The sequence below is a fragment of the Erinaceus europaeus genome, chromosome 16 (assembly GCF_950295315.1).
Source record: "Erinaceus europaeus chromosome 16, mEriEur2.1, whole genome shotgun sequence".
NCBI lineage: Eukaryota > Metazoa > Chordata > Mammalia > Eulipotyphla > Erinaceidae > Erinaceus > Erinaceus europaeus.
This window is the reverse complement of record NC_080177.1, coordinates 46,160,490-46,167,928: the sequence shown is the minus strand read 5'-3', so window position 1 is coordinate 46,167,928 and position 7,439 is coordinate 46,160,490. Positions and strand designations below refer to the sequence as shown.

General features: G+C 40.5%; 1 long non-coding RNA gene across 1 annotated transcript in view; it reads right to left on the bottom strand.

The window, feature by feature from the left end:
* The window catches only part of LOC132533451 (uncharacterized), a 385,390-nt gene that overhangs the window by 237,670 nt on the left and 140,281 nt on the right, over positions 1-7,439 (bottom strand). The window lies entirely within an intron of this gene.

The window sequence follows — 7,439 nt, the reverse complement described above, 5'->3', positions numbered from 1 at the left end:
AGAGCACTGCTCAGCTCTGGCTTGTTGGTACAGGGGACTGAACCTGGGAATTTGGAGTCTCTGGCATGAGAGTCTGTTTGAACAACTATTATGCTATCTACCCCGACCCGAATTATTTTTATTTGATAGACAGCCAGAAATTTAGAGGGGAGGGGAAGATAAGGAAAGAGACACATGCAGCCCTACTTCAACACTTGTGAAGCTTTCCTCCTACAGGAGTGGAGCAGGGGTTCCAGCCAAGGTCCTTGTAACCAGGTGCACCACTGCCTGGCCCCACCCCCCTTTCTCTCCAAGTAGTCTCACAGCTTGTTTTGGGGAACAAAGAAGTGGGGAGAATAAGTAAAGGGGGCTGGGGGATTTTTCTTTTTTCAGTACTGGCTGTTTGAGGCTGCTTATTTTAGAGGCAGAAAGTGAAAGAAATGGGGCCAGGTGGTACCACACCTGGTTAAGCACACATTACAGTGCACAAGGACCCAGGTTCAAGCCCCTAGCTTCCACCTGCTGGGGGAAAGCACGAGTGGTAAAGAGGGCTGGCTGCACGTGTCTATTGTCTCTTTCCCTGTCTTCCCTTCCCCTTTAAATTTGTCTCTTAAATAAAATATTATAAAAATAATAAGGGTGGAGGTAGATAGCATAATGGTTATGCAAACAGACTCTCATGCCTGAATCTCCAAAGTCCCGGGTTCAAGCCCCCCTGCCAAACCATACGCCAGAGCTGAACAGTGTTCTGGTAATAAAGAGTGAAAGAAACACAATAGCAAAGTGTCCTTCAATACAGTGGGGACCGGGCTTGAATGTGACTAGTGCACATGGCAAAGCAGCGTACTATCTAAATGAACTATTTCATCGTCCTAAAATGTTCATTTCTTGTAACTTAACTATTACTGCCTTCATACTCCAAAAATGGTTATTTGGTATTTTTTCTCATCTGAATATCTATCCTCTGAATAAATGTAGTTTATTTTTTTTATTTCTTTTTTTTTCATATTTTTTTTAATGCTTTACATTCAACAGTAAATACAATAGTTTATACATGCATAACATTCCCCAGATTCCCATTTAAAAATACAACCCCCACTATTTCATTCATCATTTTTCATGGACCTGTATTCTACCCACCCACCCACCCACCCCAGAGTCTTTTACTTTGGTGTAATACTCCAATTCCATTTCAGGTTCGACTTGTGTTTTCTTTTCTGGTCTTGTTTTTCAACTTCGGCCTGAGAGTGAGATCATCCCATATTCATCCTTCTGTTTCTGACTTATTTCACTCAACATGATTTTTTCAAGGTCCATCCAAGATGGGCTGAAAATGGTGAAGTCACCATTTTTTACAGCTGAGTAGTATTCCATTGTGTATATATACCACAACTTGCTCAGCCACTCATCTGTTGTTGGACACCTGGGTTGTTTCCAGGTTTTGGCTATTACAAATTGTGCTGCCAAGAACATATGTGTACACAGATCTTTTTGGATGGATGTGTTGGGTTCCTTAGGATATATCCCCAGGAGGGGAATTGCAGGGTCATAGGGTAGGTCCATTTCTAGCCTTCTGAGAGTTCTCCAGACTGTTCTCCACAGACGTTGGACCAATTGACATGCCCACCAGCAGTGCAGGAGGGTTCCTTTGACCCCCCACACCCTCTCCAGCATTTGCTGCTGTTACCTTTTCTGATGTATGACATTCTCACAGGAGTGAAGTGATATCTCATTGTTGTCTTGATTTGCATTTCTCTGACAATCAGAGACTTGGAGCATTTTTTCATGTGTTTCTCGGCCTTGTGGTGAATATTCTGTCCAAGTCCTCCCCCCATTTTTGGATGGGGTTATTTGTTGTCTTGTTGTTGAGTCTGGCAAGCTCTTTATATATGTTGGTTATTAAACTCTTATCTGATGTATGGCATGTAAAGATCTTCTCCCATTCTGTGAGGGGTCTCTTGGTTTGGGTAGTGGTTTCTTTTGCTGTGAAGAAACATTTTAATTTGATGTAGTCCCATAGGTTTATACTTGCCTTAGTCTTCTTTGTAATTGGATTCGTTTCATTGAAAATGAAATTTATGCGGAAAAAAGTTCTGCCAATATTTTCCTCTAAGTATCTGATAGTTTCTGGTCTAACACCCAAGTCCTTGATCCACTTGGAATTTACTTTTGTATTTGGTGAAATACAGTGATTCAGTTTCATTCTTCTGCATGTTTCAACCCATTGTTTCCAACACCATTTGTTGAAGAGACTCTGCTTTCCCCATGTAATAGTCTGCGCCCCTTTGTCAAAGATTAGATGTCCATACGTGTGGGGCCTCATTTTTGGGCTCTCAATTCTATTCCACTGGTCAGTGTGTCTGTTCATGTTCCAGTACCAAGCAGTTTTGATGACAATGGCCCTATAATACAGTTTGAGATCTGGGAGTGTGATGCCTCCGGTTCTGTTCTTTTTTCTCAAGGTTGTTTTGGCAATTCTAGGTCTTTTCTGGTTCCAGATAAACATTTGTAGCATTTGTTCTATTCTCCTAAAAAATGTGCTTGGGATCTTGATGGGGATAGCATTAAATTTGTAGATGGCTCTGGGTAATATATTCATTTTGATGATGTTAATTCTTCCAACCCATGAACATGGAATATCTTTCCACTTCTTTGTGTCTTTTTCAGTTTCTTTGAGTAGTGACTCATAATTTTCAGTATACAAGTCTTTCACTTCTTTTTTTTTTTTATTTAAGAAAGGATTAATTAACAAAACCATAGGGTAGGAGGGGTACAACTCCACACAATTCCCACCACCCAATCTCCATATCCCACCCCCTCCCCCGATAGCTTTCCCATTCTCTATCCCTCTGGGAGCATGGACCCAGGGTCATTGAGGGTTGCAGAAGGTAGAAGGTCTGGCTTCTGTAATTGCTTCCTCGCTGAACATGGGCGTTGACTGGTCGGTCCATACTCCCAGTCTGCCTCTCTCTTTCCCTAGTAGCATGGGTCTCTGGAGAAGCTGAGCTCCAGGACACATTGGTGGTGTCTTCAATCCAGGGAAGTTTGGCCGGCATCCTGATGACACCTGGAACCTGGTGACTGAAAAGAGAGTTAACATACAAAGCCAAACAAATTGTTGAGCAATCATGGACCCAAAGCTTGGAAAAGTGGAGAGGAAGTATTAGGGAGGTACTCACTGCTAACTCTAGTATACTTCTGTTTTCTTACTTTGGTGCCATACTCCAAACTCAGTCAATTTCTGCTTTGCGTTTCTACTTCTTTTTTTTTTTTTTTTACATGCATAACATTCCCCAGATTCCCATTTAGCAATACAACCCCCACTATTTCATTCATCATTTTTCATGGACCTGTATTCTACCCACCCACCCACCCACCCCAGAGTCTTTTACTTTGGTGTAATACTCCAATTCCATTTCAGGTTCGACTTGTGTTTTCTTTTCTAATCTTGTTTTTCAACTTCGGCCTGAGAGTGAGATCATCCCATATTCATCCTTCTGTTTCTGACTTATTTCACTCAACATGATTTTTTCAAGGTCCATCCAAGATCGGCTGAAAACGGTGAAGTCACCATTTTTTATAACTGAGTAGTATTCCATTGTGTATATATACCACAACTTGCTCAGCCACTCATCTGCTGTTGGATACCTGGGTTGCTTCCAGGTTTTGGCTATTACAAATTGTGCTGCCAAGAACATATGTGTACACAGATCTTTTTGGATGGATGTGTTGGGTTCCTTAGGATATATCCCCAGGAGGGGAATTGCAGGGTCATAGGGTAGGTCCATTTCTAGCCTTCTGAGAGTTCTCCAGACTGTTCTCCACAGAGGTTGGACCAATTGACATTCCCACCAGCAGTGCAGGAGGGTTCCTTTGACCCCACATCCTCTCCAGCATTTGTCTAGTACCTGATCTGAGTGGAAATGCTTCCAGTTTTTCACCATTGAGTATGATGTTGGCTGTAGGTTTGCTATATATAGACTCCACTATCTTCAGGAATTTTCCATCTATTCCCATTTTTGGTAGTGTTTTGATCATAAAGGGATATTGTATTTTGTCAAAGGCTTTCTCTGCATCTATTGATATGACCATGTGGTTTTTGGTCTTGCTTTTGTTGATGTGGTGGATCACATTGATTGATTTACGTATATTAAACCAACCTTGCATGCCTGGGATAAACCCCACTTGGTCATGATGAACAATCTTTTTGATATACTGCTGTATCCGGTTGGCTAGAATTTTGTTCAATATTTTCACATCTATGTTCATCAGAGATATTGGTCTGTAGTTTTCTTTTTTGGTTGTGTCCCTGTCTGCTTTTGGTATCAGGGTGATGTTGGCTTCATAGAAGCTGGCAGGGAGTATTCCAGTGTCTTCAATCTTCTGGAAGACTTTTAAAAGTAGAGGTATTAGTTCTTCTTTGAAAGTTTTGTAGAATTCATTTGTAAAACCATCTGGTCCAGGACTTTTATTTTTGGGAAGATTTTTGATAACTGCTTCAATTTCATTAGCTGTGATGGGCCTGTTCATTTTATCCACTTCCTCTTTACTTAGTTTTGGAAGTTGGTAGGTATGTAGGAAATCATTCATTTCTTCCAGGTTCTCTAGCTTGGTGGCATATAGTTGTTCATAGAAGCCTCGCATGATATGTTGAATTTCTGCAGTGTCTATTGTGATATCTCCTCTTTCATTTACTATCCGATTTATTTGGGTCTTCTCCCTTTTTTGTTTTGTGAGTCTGGCTAAAGTTTTGTTGATTTTGTTTACTCTTTCAAAGAACCAACATTTACTTTCATTGATCTTTTGTATGGTTTTCCTATTCTCAATGTTATTTATTTCTGTCCTAACTTTAGTGATTTCTGTCCGTCTGGTTCCTTTAGGATTCCTTTGTTGTTGTTCTTCTAGGTCTTTAAGATGTGCAATCAGGCTGTTTATTTGTGCCTTTTCTTGTTTCCTAATGTGTGCTTGTATAGCTATGAACTTCCCTCTTAGGACTGCTTTAGCTGTGTCTCAAATATTTTGATAGCTTGTGTCTTCATTTTCATTGAACTCTCGAAACATTTTGATTTCTTCCTTGATTTCCTCTTTAACCCAGAAGTTGTTAAGAAGTGTACTGTTGAGCTTCCACATTTTGGAACTGTTACTAATCTTTTGTTGATTGTTAAGTGTTAGTTTAATTCCACTGTGGTCTGAGAAGATGCTTGGGATGATTTCAGTGCTTTTGAATTGGCTGATGCTGTCTTTGTGGCCTAACATATGGTCTATCCTTGAGAATGATCCATGTGGATTTGAGTAAAATGTGTATTCCAGTTTCTTGGGATGAATGACTCTGAAAATGTCCAATAGTTCTAGTTTATCTCTTCATTTAGCTCCCTTATGTCTTTACTGATTTTCTTCCTGGGTGATCTGTCAAGTTGAGATAGTGGGGTGTTGAAGTCCCCTACTATGATTGTGTTACTGTTAATATATTGCTGTAGCTCTTTCAGTAGAACTTTGATGTATTTAGATGGCTTCTCATTGGGTGCATAGATATTAATAATTGTTAAGTCCTCTTGATTGACTGATCCTCTGAGCATTAAGTAGTGTCCATTCCTATCTTTTTTAATGTTATCTATTTTAAAGTCTATCATGTCAGATATGAGAATAGCTGTTCCTGCCCTTTTTTGTGGGCCATTGGCTTGTATGATAGTTTTCCATCCTTTCACTTTAAGTCTGTGTTTGTCTTGTTGAGTTAGGTGAGTTTCCTGTAGACAACATATTGTTGGGTTGTGTTTTCTGATCCATCTTCCTACTCTGTGTCTTTTAATAGGTGAATTCAGGCCATTGACATTTATTGATATCAAAGATTGAAGATATTTTAACGCCATTCTTGTAGAGTATTAGAGTGTTTTGATATATGTCCTATTTGTGGTGGTCTGGTTGTTTATAGGAGACCTTTCAGAACTTCTTTCAGGGCAGGCTTGGTGATGGTTGCTTCCTTCAACTGTTGCTTGTCTGAGAAGGTTTTGATGCTTCCATCTAGTCTGAATGACAGTCTAGCAGGATATAGTATTCTTGGCTGAAAGCCTTTCTCATTGAGCACTTCATAGATATCTTGCCATTCTCTTTTGGCCTGTAGTGTTTGTATGGAGAAGTCTGCTGCTGATCTTATGGGTTTTCCTTTGTAGGTGACTCTTTGTTTTTCTCTTGCAGCCTTGAGGATCCTTTCTTTATCCTTATTCCTTTCCAATCTAAGTATGAAATGTCTTGGTGTCTTTAGGTCTGGGTTAATTCTGTTTGGGACCCTCTGGGCTTCTTGAATCTTTATGTCTTTGGTGTTGTCTAGACTAGAGAAGTTTTCAGCTATTATGGCCTGGAGAATGCTTTCTTCCTCTCCTCTTTCTTCCTCTGTTAAGCCAATAATGCGTATATTGTTTCTTTTAAAGTCATCCCATAGGACTCTGTTGTTGTTTTCAGCATCTCTTAATCTCTTTTTGAGATCTCTTACTTCTTTTTTAGTTGTCTCTAATTCATCCTCAATCTTGCTAATTCTGTTTTCAGCCTTTCTCTCTGCCCTCTACTGTTTTCTGGAGTTCATCTATTTTGTTGCCCTGCTCTGATACTGTTTTAGCTTGTTCAGCTAGTTGCCTTCTTAGCTCAGCAATTTCAGCTTTCAGCTCTCTAATAACCATGAGATTATTAGAATTTTCTTCCATTTTCTCATTTGTTGTTCCTGCATTTCTGATTACAATTTTTTCAAATTCTTTACTCACTCCTATTATTTCCTTAGCTAATGTTTGGATGTTGAACTCGTTGTTTTGTGCTTCACCCTCTGGAGGACTTTTCGCTGGACTCTTGTCCTGGTTCGAGTCTCCAATATTTTTTCTTGTTGTTTTAACCATTTTATATATGTTAACAGTTTTTTCAATCCCTGAGTTGGAGCTCAGTGGTGTAAAAGCCTCTTTTTTTTTTCTTCCCTGTAGGCTATGGGAGCCTGAGGGCTTTTAAACTATCAATAGGCTTCTTAGCTTAATCACTGCCTCCTGACCAAGAGATAAAGCAGGGTGTGGCAGAGATAATCCAGTGGTTATGCAAAGAGACTTTCATAGCCCCTCAGCTATGCCACCGAGGTATAGGTCTTCTCCTGAGTTTCCGGGTTAGATCTCTGTCCCCTGGTGTCCCTCCCTGTTGCTGCTCCAGATTCTGAGGGTAGTAGCAATGGAGACTCAGAGTTGCACTTAGTGAGTCTCTGGGGAGTCCTTTCCTCCCTTCAGCTGTCCCCTTGTTGTGGAGCAGACTGGAGGTGGTGTCTCCACTGATAAACTGTTGAACTGTTAGCAGTCACTTAATCTCTCCTTAGGCCCCTCTCTCCTCTCTGTCACCAGCCATGCGTGTTTGTACTCCCGGGTGATTTACTGGGTTCCTGTGGTCATTCTAGTCCTGTCTTGTTTCTGTCTGGGTGGTCTCCTTTGGTATTCCTA